This window comes from Aulostomus chinensis, chromosome 13 (genome assembly GCF_037954235.1).
Source record: "Aulostomus chinensis isolate RoL2024-O1b breed Wild chromosome 13, RoL_Achi_v1.0, whole genome shotgun sequence".
Lineage (NCBI taxonomy): Eukaryota > Metazoa > Chordata > Actinopteri > Syngnathiformes > Aulostomidae > Aulostomus > Aulostomus chinensis.
In genome coordinates this window covers 27,016,714-27,028,829 of record NC_141332.1, presented here as the reverse complement: position 1 = coordinate 27,028,829, position 12,116 = coordinate 27,016,714, and the positions used below count along the sequence as shown (strand labels likewise).

Below are 12,116 nucleotides of genomic sequence, written 5' to 3'. Positions count from 1 at the left end.
CATTTAGTTTTCTCTCCTCTCCTCTCAAAGGCCAACCTGAATCACTTCTTTGCCTTTCACTCCTGAATATTCTCTTCGTTCCTGTCATTTCAGAGCTTAAGTGGGCCGATCAGAAATACAGAATACTAATGAAAAGACTCCTATGAATATGAAAAAGAAAAACTGTTATCTGTGAGAGGGAGCAGATGTTTCGGTGTATTATAGCGAGCCGGCTTGTGTGGCGTCTGGAGGTGTGGATCAGGGTCACCAGCTCATTATTTCTCCTCGCCGGCTTTTGAAAGAAGCTGTTGTTGCCAACTGGAGATCGTCAGGTTTTTAAGAGAGGAACTCAGGAGTGAAGTGAAATGATGGAGAAACGGTCAGAGTGGCGAGCTGGTGACTCCCGTCAAGGAGGGGCGATTCAACGGTCACGTGGTCGATCACCGCCGCAGTGGCTTTCATCTTGATAGGTGGCTGGAAAAGAAGCATCGTTGTCGCAGTCTGTGTCATGTGACCACAGAGGAACTCACTTGTTCCATGTGATTGTGGTGATTGAACCAGTAAATCAGCTCTGGTGAACAGAAGTTGATGATCTTCCAGGTTCAGTTCATCAAGATCTTCTTCACTAATGAACCCTCTGATGATGCTGGAAGCCTGGATGCAACCGTTAGCAGTGCTAAGCTAACGGTAGCCTGTGAAGGAGCTAACTAAGTTTCAGGCTTCTTGTGTTTCCCTTGATGACCTTTAATGACCTCCACGACCTCTGTGGGCTCCTCTAGACTCTTGTTAGCAGCCAACGTCATGAATGGAGATGTACCGATTCTTCCAGTGAAGATTCAACTGTGTTCTAATTCCAGTAAACTGATCAAAACAATGCCCAAGCGACAGCATCGCCACGCTGATTCGTTCAAAGCCACAATTTGTCAGGTCAGCTGGCAGACAGGAATCAAACAAGTTTTGAGGAGTTGCTCTCTGAATGGAGCTCTGATTTCATCGGCTGCAGTGTGTCAGCCTTCAGTCACTCACTTCAAGCGCGTCTACCTTAACCTGCTTTGCTCTGACTTAACTAATACAACTGACTTGACTAAATCTGAACTTAATCGTTTTGTTGCAACTTAAAGTTGCCAATGTCGCCTTCGTTGTTCTGTAAAAAGTTCATTGATTTCACACTTGGAATTTTGTGTGTTTTTACTCCTCAACAAGGTTTTAAAAGACGAATGCTAATGTGAGGAGTACATTAGAAATGTTTCTGTCAAATGACTTTAAATTGTGACAAAGAAGAAGCAGACCTAAGTAACTTTTCGTCTGACGGAGGTTTAAGAGACTGGTTTTGTGGAGATGATGTTGACCATCTTCCAGGGAATACACACAAGCAGCAGTTGCACTCGCCGCCGTCACGTCATTACCGCCGACGGGGTCGTGACCTTCGTCATCACATCCTGTACTCGCTTTCATTTTTAAAAGTTGACCCAACTGGCCACTGTTGACGTGACGCATATTAATATTGGTACTCTGCATTTGCCTGAGGATGATTACGAAGCCGACTTCTCAATCAGGGGATGCTAATGGCGGAGGCCAGGCGCGATCGGGTGACTGATAGATGGCATTTAGCCGTGATGGAGCCCAATATACTCGGTCCTCTCGCCGGAGGCCCGCGGGGAGGAGAGCGAGCCACAACCTTTCAATAATCGAAAGCCTCTAGCTTGGTGAAGGCTGATCCCTTTGTTCTAATTAACCTGTGGAATGAGTTCAGCGGCTCGCTCTCCACCGCCGGCGTGAACGCTCTGATAGCCCGTGAGTGGCCGAGAGAGGAGAAGAATGCCAAGAGGTGGAAGGTGCGCCGGGTGGTTTTCAACAGATGCTCTACATCTCTGATAGCGTTAGCATCAGCAGAGCTAAAGATCAGCCTCCGTTTGCTTTGAAGAGCATCAACACTGGAATCAGACGGGGGGGCGGGGGGCAGAATCAAGTGCCCCTAAACCTGGGCTTCATTTATCTGACCTCCATCACCCCTGCGGGTCACTGCACGCTGGTTGCACTCATTAAACCTGCTTGGCTTGACGAACACACGTGAGAACCTGAGAGGGCTCATCTGTTATGGGACAGTTAACCCCCCCCCCCCCGTTGCTGTGTGGGCGGAACTGTTTCCTCTCATTTGAACAGCACTGAGGTTGATGTAGCACCAGCAGCGAGTCACAGGTGTCACTGACCCAGGTGAAACGCCAGGGCCTTACCTGAGTGATGGCGGCGGCGGGTGGGGGTGAGGGGCAGACAATCCCTGACGCTTGTGAACGACCCAGAGAAGTTGTTCTGCTCATCGGCGGGTGTGTGTGTGAGGGTGTGTCACCATCTTCCTGTGTGGAAGAGGAGGCAGAAGAAGGATGAGCAGCTGTCACTGCAGCGACCACACGGCGAGCCGACGCCCTCAGACACGAACTCGGTCTTTTAGCTTCCGTTCTCAACTTTCCACCGTGTGCCGCCACTGTTGCATCCATGAAGTCATGATTCCAGGGAACACGCACACCCAACGCCCCCGCACGCATGGCAACGCCTGGCTGGAAGCAGCGCTGGCGTGTTGGTGCCCCTCCGCCGCCCGGACCGTCGTATCTCTGACGGTTCCACCAAACAAATCCCTGCTCTTCCTGGTTTTCTCCAACACGGAATGATTGTTTTATGTTCATGCGCATAAACCCCGGAAAACAAAGAAAGCAATCATGAACTCATGAACGGCAGTTAGTTCTCGACTGTGGGACGAGGGGAAGGTGGTTTTAGACTTTCAGATCAGGCAGCAGCTGTAAACACACACACACACACACACACACACACAGATACGATCGGGTCCTCTCCATCACTAATACGCCGCGCCACCTCGTTAACATGCAGCTCTGCTGAAGGTTCGTTTTCGGTCCAGATACATTCACCCGTCCAACATTTGCTGGCATCAATCTGATGCTGTCGGCGGCTCGACCAGCCAGCCAGAAAGATAGATTTCACCCCAAACACACTCGCATGCACACCACCTTTGGCTGTTGTTATCACAGCGCTCCCACTCAGTGTGTTGCTTGAGTGGCCAGGGGCTTGAAGTATTGAGTCCTATTCCAGCGGCCCAGGCCCGCCGTGATAGCATCAATGCAAACTTGGTAAATACCGGCTTCAAAATGTCATTGGTGGTTGCTGGGCAGATTAAACGGACTTGTATACATTCAGGGGAGAAAAGAAGCGGCCCGATGGAAGCAGTCAGAGCAGCTCCTGGCTGTTTGGCCGTCTGGTTTGTCGAATGGATAAAAATAACATCACCGCCTTTTCAACCCTTCACCTGCACATGAGCTTTCATCTAAATCTTATTTCCAAACTCTAAACCTTTAAAGTTTTATCGGCATCATCTCAAAGCTCATCCAAACCTGCTCTTTTATACAAATTCTCTGAAAGTTTCTGTCAAACTTGGACCTTCATCCGAGGCTCCACCCTTGGTAAAACTTTCCCTCCAAGCGTCGCCCCTAAAATAACTCAAAACAACCTTTGATGGAGGTCCAATCACCACGAACGACGCCTTCATCCCAGTTTAGTCGGCAGTATAGAGCAGGAGCAGAAACCCCAGGCAGCTCGCTAGCAGGAGCTAGCAGGGGGAGCAGAGGAGGACTCCGTTTGCAGTCACCAACGAAACACAAAACTACACGAATCCAAAGTTGAGCGTCTTGATGGATTCACATTCCAGATGAGGTACATTTCTTATTTATATTTAGTCAAGGTGGTGTATGAATTCAGTTCTGAGTTACCTGGCTGAGTTGTCCCTCCTGGTCTGGTCAAGAGATGAACGTGGAGGCGGAGCCTGACTGGACGAGGAGGGCTGGACCACCTGCTTGGACAGCATGGGGGGGGGGGGGCTGGGATTTGTGTTTGAGTCACAGTTCAGTTCTGTGTGGAGTTCCTGGTGCGTCTCCTTTGTGCGCAGTATTTAGTTGTGAGGCCTTGTAATTGTCCTCATTCATGTGAGTACATAAACATTCATTTTGATCCGTGTCCTTTTGCCTCGACCGGTTGGTCCACGCCACTCGCAGAGCTGACGGTCAACGAGACAGACCAGAGCAGACGACGACAGAGACACAGAAACTGGCGTGAATCTGAAAACACACCTGGGCTTGCGACACGTCTCTGAATTTGGATCAAAATTCTTCCTCAGTTCTGCACCTGCCGGTCACGGCCGCGCCCCCGGCTGGAGGCACACACTCGCCTCCCAGGCCTCAGCTCGCCGCGCCCCGCGGGTTCAACGCACATCGACAAGTGTTCGAAATGTGCCTGACAACAGCACGTCGACTGAATGTCTCCGGGGATCCGCTGGGCTCATGTGTTGAGCTGCATAGAGCGAACCGTGTTAATGGGGGAGAAAATAATTAAACCAGGGAAGAAGGGGAGCCGAGGGAGAGGGGAGAGAGCGGGGAGGAAGCATGGACAGGTTGAGAGAAATAATAACTGAAATGAACAAAACCAGGCAAGCAGGGAGGGAAATAATGAGAGGAGGATAATCCCAGGTAGAGTCGGAGCAGAAGGTGAAATGAGAGAGGGAGTGGAGGAGGAAGGTACAGTGAGCCAGTTAAGTTCTGTGTTTGCATCAGGGAGCTGCAGGCCTGAATGACAAAGTCCCCATTAAACCAAGATGGAGTCTCCCGCCTGCAGCCAAGCGCAGCCGGCGCTGAACTCGCTCAGGTGGATCCATTACAGAGTCGTAATTAGAGTGAGAACACAGAGATGTTCACTGCGGTGGTTTACAGAGGAGCCGTCGCTTCCTGACGGGCGCCAACGCGACTCCACACCCCTGGTCTTGTCGTTCGGCACACTCCGCAGCAGCTTCGTTTCCGTGAAGTGGTTTCGAGTGGCGGCCGCCGACCCTTTCCAACACCTCTTCACCTGGAGGACTCCTTAACATCCAGGCTGCATGTCAGACTTACTTCAACTGGTCAGAGCCAAACTCCATTCAGAAAACAAACATTTTAAAAGTTGTTGTCTTGTCATCTTCTGGAAACTTGTGAGAAAATGTGAAAGTATACATCGTAAAAAATCAGCATCCTGGTTTCACTGGAACATCATTTGATGTGTTCACTGACATTAAACCTCCCAGTTGGAAGCAGAAGTCATTCAGACTCGAAACAGCTGAATCTGGAACGCAGAGGAGGGTGAACCAGAGCAGAACTAAACTCCACCTCCACCTGAACACGCCGTCCAGTAGGATCCAGGCCCTCCACACCTGTCACACACTCTGCTTTGAGCTTAAAACTAGCGAAATAAAACGGTGCAACGCTAACGGCAAACATGCTTGATGAACAAGTGTTGCGTCTCAGGTTTGTGTTGCTTTATCGTAGAAGTAATTTGAAGCTAAGTCCCCCGAAGCCTTTGTCCAAATGAGCTCCCAGTGTGACGTCTGAAACTCGTAGCAGGTTTGAAGCCTTCCTGAGCCGACGGCAGAGTGTCCGTCACACAACGTCGACGTTGGCTAAATCCAACCGAGGCCTGGCTAATGAAGCTCCTGTTTTTGTCCCGATGAAGCGAACTCACCATCTCCAAGCAGGACAATCGGAACGTTGAAAATCCGGTGACAGTTTGTGTTTTTAAAGCTTTTGGCTATAATTAATGATTTGAATTCTCTTCCTGTCTTGGGAGCGACCGTGCCCCTCGCACCAGCTGGCGGGTTTTCGGGTTGCAGAGGGTTAATTAACTACACCGCTCGGCCCACCTTGAATGACAGCAGTTCAGGGTTACAGCCAGAGATTTAATAAAACACTCGTGGCGCTGCGAGTATGAAAAGAGCAGCAGTATAAACAGAGCGACATTGTTGAGACAAAGAAGTAAATTAAAAAAATAGAAACAATAATCTCCTCCGAGCCGCCACCTCCTCCCAGCTTTTTATCTCATGTTTGTGTTTTCATATGTGTGCGCATCTCCCCATCTATCTGTCTCCGTCAGCTGTTTTCATTTTCCTGCATCTTCTCCACCATCACTCATCATTCCGCTGCCTCCCGTAGCCTCCCGGCCTTAATTGAAGCAATAGCAGCCGGCTGACTGAAGCAATACCTGATTAGGAGGTTAAACTAATGGTACGGCCTGATGGCGAATCCATCTGCTTATCCATCTGTACACTGCGCTCGCGCTCTTATTTGATTTTCAGTCCAAACCTGTTTTATTGGCACAGAAATATAAAGCCTCTGATACATCTTTCAGTCACTTCCCATCTCGCAGCCCGTTTCTGACGAGCAGGACTTGATGGTATTACGACGGAGGGGGTTTCCTGACGCCTTTGTAGCGGCATCAGAGGCAGCTAATGTACGACTTCCTGCGCCAGGAGGAAAAATTTCAGAATCTGAGCATCACAGCCATCACCGCCTCATTGAGACTGGAGTGGAAGCAGAGAAGCTCGTTGAGTAAAAGCCAACGGTCATCGGAGCGATGCAGGAGACGAGTCTCCGAGAGTTCGTCCCCTAAAACAAACTGGTGTCGACGTGTCCGATAGAAAAGACCAAGTCGAATGTGGACGGCGTCTCCAGGGTCCCAGATTTTGATTCAGCTCTGGCGGTTGTTGGGGTTAATGGTTGCAGGATGGCGTGTCTTTACAGGTCAAACTGGTAGTTTCACCATCAGATTAGCGTTCCGCTCATTGTCTGAGAAACTGAATGTGTTCAGCGATGTCAGAAACATTGTGGGTTCACCTTTCATCCACGCCGCACCGCGTGGGAATCCTGCTACCAGACGATCACATGACTTCCTCTGTGGAACCCTCCTCTTGCAACCGTTGCTTGGACCCTCCCCTCCGGCTTTCAGCAGGCTAAAGACTTTGGAGTCCCCAACTGTATCACGTTGGCGTGGATTGAAGTGCGGCTTCCTGCCGACATCGCGTGCGTGTGCTTCTGGGAGGAGGGTTTCAGCCTAAGTTTGTTGTGTTTTAGCTTCCCTTCGTTTCAGCCGTGGTTGCTGAGCTCCTCTCGCCTCCCAGCAGCCCAGGTTACTGGTGTTAATGGGTTTCTGCCAACATTCTTACAGGTTAAGAAACACCATGTTTTACTTCAATCAGCTGAGATCAGGTTTCTTCCCCAGGCGACACCGAGCAGCTCATAAAGCTAAATAAGGTGTGGGATTACACCTCGTCCTGAGTGTGTGTTTACACCTGTGTGTGTGCTGACACCTGTGTGTGATTACACCCGTGTGTGTGTGTGTGTGTGCGCGCGTGCGTGATGGATATCTGAAAGCTTCGAGCTGCTTCTGCAGGGAAAGATGCAATGGCGTCATTGTGAAGGCAGTTGATCCCGACCTGTGACCTCTGCTGGGTGTAGGAGGAGGCGGTCCGATGCGGATCAGCCGTCGAGGTCACACGGGGGGAAGTGGGGGCTTCTTCCTCTCTGGTTGGATGTGTTTATTATGGCTGAAGATTGGTGATGTGGACGTAGAGGGTCAGCGAGGGCTCCACCTGTGCTCACCACCTGGATGAAGCACCTACGCCTGGCTCCTGCACGTCTGACCTCCCACAGCTTTCCTGTCTCACAAGTTTTCCGACTGTTTCAGGACTACAAAGCTGATCCTGCATGTTTATCATCGGTTACCATGGCAACGAGTGAACATTCAAACTGAAAAAATGAGATCAGCCAATTAACAGGAAAAGAGAACCTAGAAGCATTCAACTCAAGTTCCGTCAAACCCGATCTTCACTGACCAGATGAGCCATGGGATCCTGACACAGAACTCCTGCAGCGTCGCAGGCGTTGACAGTGCGCGCACGTTCCCCTCGACAGCCGCGCTCATCGTGTTTGATGGAACTGAGAGCTCAGCGTTCACCCTCCAGAGCATTGAAACAGCTGTAAATTCACGATGTGGTGCAGAGTCAGCAGAGCAGCGACGGAGCAGTGTTGCTGATGTAGCGTAGCCCCTCCCCTTCATCCCAGTGAGGTCACTTGGTTTCTACACCATCCAATCAAACTAAAGGTGTGATTACCTGGCTGTCAGGAGGCTGCGTTGGCGAGTTACTGACTAGAAGCCTGGAGGATTCTAAACAAAAAGAGAGAGAGAAGAGAAACACAACACACCCGGTGATTATGATGCAAAAAACATTCTCAACAAAGATAACTATATATTTATTTATAAAATAGACCAAAGTTTGAGAGAAAAGTGAGGAGAGCGTCGTTCCACAGAAGTGCGGAGGCTTTAAAGGAAACAACGAGAGCGCTGAGGAGAGGATTAGAGGGAGAGAAGTAAACCTGTAAGATAAACTTCCATCAGCGGCGGCAGCTTAGACTCAAATAAACGTCTGGTGTGGAGTAAATTGCCTGCCGGCCGCTGGTGTTTGACCACAGTCGGCTCTGTCACTGAGCCTTACAGCCTCTGAACTCGCATCTGAAAAAACCCATCTGGGCCTCTCACACTCCCCACTGCTAAGACCTGGAGAGCAAATAAACATTTATCTACTCAGTGGGAGTGGGAATATAGAAAAACATGTTAATTCGACAAGCTAGACACGGTGTTCTGGCCAGGATCCCTTCATCCTGCAGCTCTCGTCATCCTTTTATTCCTTCTGGGTTCTACTTGACTGTTATTTCCATTTTCATTTCTGAGACTCCAGACACTCGCAGCTTTATTTGCAGAGCAAAAGGAGCATTTCAAACAAAATCAAGCCTGATTGGTTCCTTTTTTCTGAGGCTGATACTGTGTGTTTATCAGCGATGTCACCTGCTGGATGAGTTGGCGGCAGCTCTGACGGACGTTCTCGTGTCTAAAAGTCTCCTCAGGTCTCTTGTTTTTTGTTTTTTTGAGGGCTGCACAGAAGCCCAGCAGGAGCGCGACAGCTCTTTCAGAACAAACACCATTTTGGGGAGAAAATGTCTGGCTTGTGAAAATGCAAAACCATGGTCTCTCGGGGGGCTTCGTCTCTCTTGAGCGAGGCCAAATAAGCAGTAAGTGAGACTGGACTCTGAGCGAGCCAGGTAGCTAGCTAGCAAGCTAGCTAGCTGTAGCTACTCACCTGTGAGGCTCCCAGTCCCAACTGGTTCCAAATGTCTTTGAAGACGTCATCTTCAACTGGAGTCTAGTTGACCATGACACAGCACATTAGCGCTACCGTGACCCTGCAAGCGTCAAGCAGGCGTCCAGATCAGTTGCGGCCTCGCCTGTTGTTCGCAAACATCAACTGGTTCAAGTACAAGGTGCCGTGACGTCACGGCCGCGGTCCAGAAACTGTCAGCACGTGGATAGCCAGGTGTTCCACCTCCGTCGACCATGGCCGGAACCATTTTGTTGCCTTGTACCTGAGGGCAGATGCGTGTACTTCACGCTTCATTGCAGTCGTTAAAGTAACGCTGAAAAGGCGTCATCTCACAAATTTACAGCCAGGCTCCGTCAGGTTCGCCTGCACGGCAAAAACAACAACTTTTTATAAAAAAGCTTGTTGTCTTTACTGAGTTGGTGTCTGATCAGTGACGAATTCATGTGGTCTTCACCTCTCGCTGCCCAAAGCACCGTAAAAGCTTATCGTTGCAAAAGGCGACTTGTTCTTCAGTCATACACATTGTAGTTTAAATTGCCCCAATCTCACACACTCACTCCCCAAACAGGAAATAGTCACAAGAACACTAAAAGTCTGTTTACTAAAAACAACAGCGCGCTGATGTTCTCGGAAATTGCTTGAAAATATAATTACAGACTACAGCAGGAAGTGTTTTTCAAGATTTACCTCCTTGTTTGGATGTTTAAAAAAGAAAGACAGAAAGAAAGAAAGAAAGAAGCGGAAATGTAGCCACAAGGAGATCAGATCAGACAAAAAGCAGAAGGCTAATGTGTAGATTTACACATAGAAAATACCGCTTTATGTCAATTAATTAAAAGTTCCACTATGAGTGGTGCTGAGAGGAAATAAACAGCAGCAATACCGAAGAGTAATGAATTCAATAAATCCTAAATAAAGGCCTGCCTGGGGGCCACTCATTAAAAATGTATACTCTGCAACCAAATATTGTATCCTGTTGTATTTTTATTTGGAACTCTAGAAAATCTGCAAATCCTCAAAATACCAAACACGTCAGGCTGAAGATCGGGACAACCTGTTTGAAAATGGAGGCGCTGCAGCAGTGAAGAGCAAAAGGTCTCCGTGAAAATTAACGTCACGACGAGGATTCGAGGAGAAAATCGAGCGGCCCCACGTGCAGCTCAGGCCCCGTTGTGGTTTACTGTTCCGTGTTAGGAGCAGAATCAAAGCAGTTTAGGAACCGCATGGACAGAAACCCGACGGCTGAAGTTAACGTGGTGAACTTTCTGCGATGTTTTAACCTCCAGTCTGACAAACAGAGTGAAACGGCCGTTAGCGTCCAGGCTCTCGCTGCTCGCTCTCCTCAACGTTCTCGGTGCTTTTGGCTCCTCTTTCGTTTGTTTGTTCTCGCTGTCAGACGCCTGCCGTGATTTTACCTGGCGGTGAGTGCCGCCGTTGGCCGAGGCGACACACATCCCAGCCTCGTCCTTGTCCTTGCACGCGGTGATTTTACCTGGCCGTTCACGTTGCGGCTGGACGAACTTCCCTGTCTCGTCTGTTTCCACACCTGCCGTGATTTTACCTGGCGGTGGTCATCGCCGTTGGGCGAGCCAACTTGTGTCCCAGCCTCCAAACATGTTGTGATTTTACCTGGCGGTGACCGTAGGAGCCGGCCAAGCCAACGCACCTCCCAGGCTGGTCTGCTTCCTCACATTGTGATTTTACCTGGCCGTGAATGGCGGCGGCGGCCAAGCCGTCACACGTCCCCTCGTTGTCCTTGTCCTCACAAAGTCAAACGCTGATACCAAACAAAGTTTGAAGGAGACAAACTGGTTCCAGTTGCACCTTGTTTGGGCACCAAAGTGTGTGTGTCTACTGACTCCTCAGCCAGAACCGTCCTGATCGGACATTTTTCTGATTGTGTAGCTTTGGAGGGACAAAGGTGAGGGTGTCTTCATGGTGCCAGGCCATGCTGGCAAGGTTCTGGTGGATGGGTCTGCACCAGCAGGGACCAGTCTGGCACACATGAGAGGGAGGAACAACCCAAATCCTGTTTTTACTGGTCTGACTTTGGTCCTGGAGAGGAGCTGATGTGGCGACTGCTGACCTCTGGTCCACTTTCGAACCGGGCTCAACCACGGAACCGTCCAGTGCCGAGTTCAGGGGCCATCATGAATTGAATCACCTGAGTGTAGAAGGAGCAGCGTGGAGGATGGAGGCGGTGCTTCTGTAGTATTTTTAGCTTCAGTTTGTCTTCCTAACACGAACGATGCTGGGGGGGGAGGGGGGGGTCAGGAGGCTTTATAAACTTTTATTTTTTTCTTTCTGAATGCTCACCATCTGACCGGCCATTTAACTTCAGTCCGGCTTTCCAGTCGGCCGTACGCATCACGTCGCCATGGTAACAGCTGTAAACCGTCCTGCCCTTCAAGTCGTCCTCAGCGGGGGGCTGACAGTAACATCTGACACGTTGAAAAATGATGCTTATTTGAAGCGAGTTGTAGCTGCTGGGTCCCGTCGGCCAGTCTGGGCTTGAAAGGGAAACTTTTCAACTCTGCAGCCGTGGATCATCAGAGTCTGGGTGGTTTATGCAAATGACCAGGGTTTAACTTCCCTCCATGGTGCCTGCACCCGCAGCTTCCTGCTCATTTACTCTGGCCAGCTGCTTCTCACTGCACATCCAACGTCCACACTCCACTCCAGACAACCAGCTCATCACCACCCTGAAACCAAAACAGTCAGGCGTGGCCTAAACCAGCGAGGCGCAGCATACGAGCGAGCGGGAGGGATGCTGACTTCCCCTGACATCGAAACGCAGAGGTCGGGACAGAGTGACATCATCGCCCTTCCTGTTACCTGCCGATTTAATGTTCCATACTTCTGCAACCTGGAGTTCTTGTTATCACAGGTACTGTAAAGATGATTAAAAATAGCACGTATGTCCCATCCCAGTCCAATATGTGTCATCATGACGTAGATTGACACCATACCCGACCATATTTGGTCGTATCAACAACACAGGATATGATGGAAATGTCCTGCAGATTTCCAGCTGCAGTGCCTCTGGATTCTGGACCTTTTCATAAAGTCTACATTCGTTCTGGTGGACGCAGTCTTGTTTTCTGTCCTTTGACCAAAA

General features: G+C 49.8%; 1 long non-coding RNA gene across 1 annotated transcript in view; it reads right to left on the bottom strand.

Annotated features, from left to right (window-relative positions):
• Nucleotides 1–4,698, bottom strand: part of LOC147251578 (uncharacterized) — a 37,939-nt gene extending 33,241 nt beyond the window's left edge. Inside the window, exons 1-2 of the long non-coding RNA XR_015118973.1 lie at nucleotides 3,756–4,698; nucleotides 2,214–2,333 (exon numbers count right to left, since the gene is read on the bottom strand). This is a non-coding gene — a long non-coding RNA (uncharacterized LOC147251578). The remainder of the gene's footprint in view (nucleotides 1–2,213; nucleotides 2,334–3,755) is intronic.
• Between the last annotated feature and the right edge of the window lie 7,418 nt (nucleotides 4,699–12,116).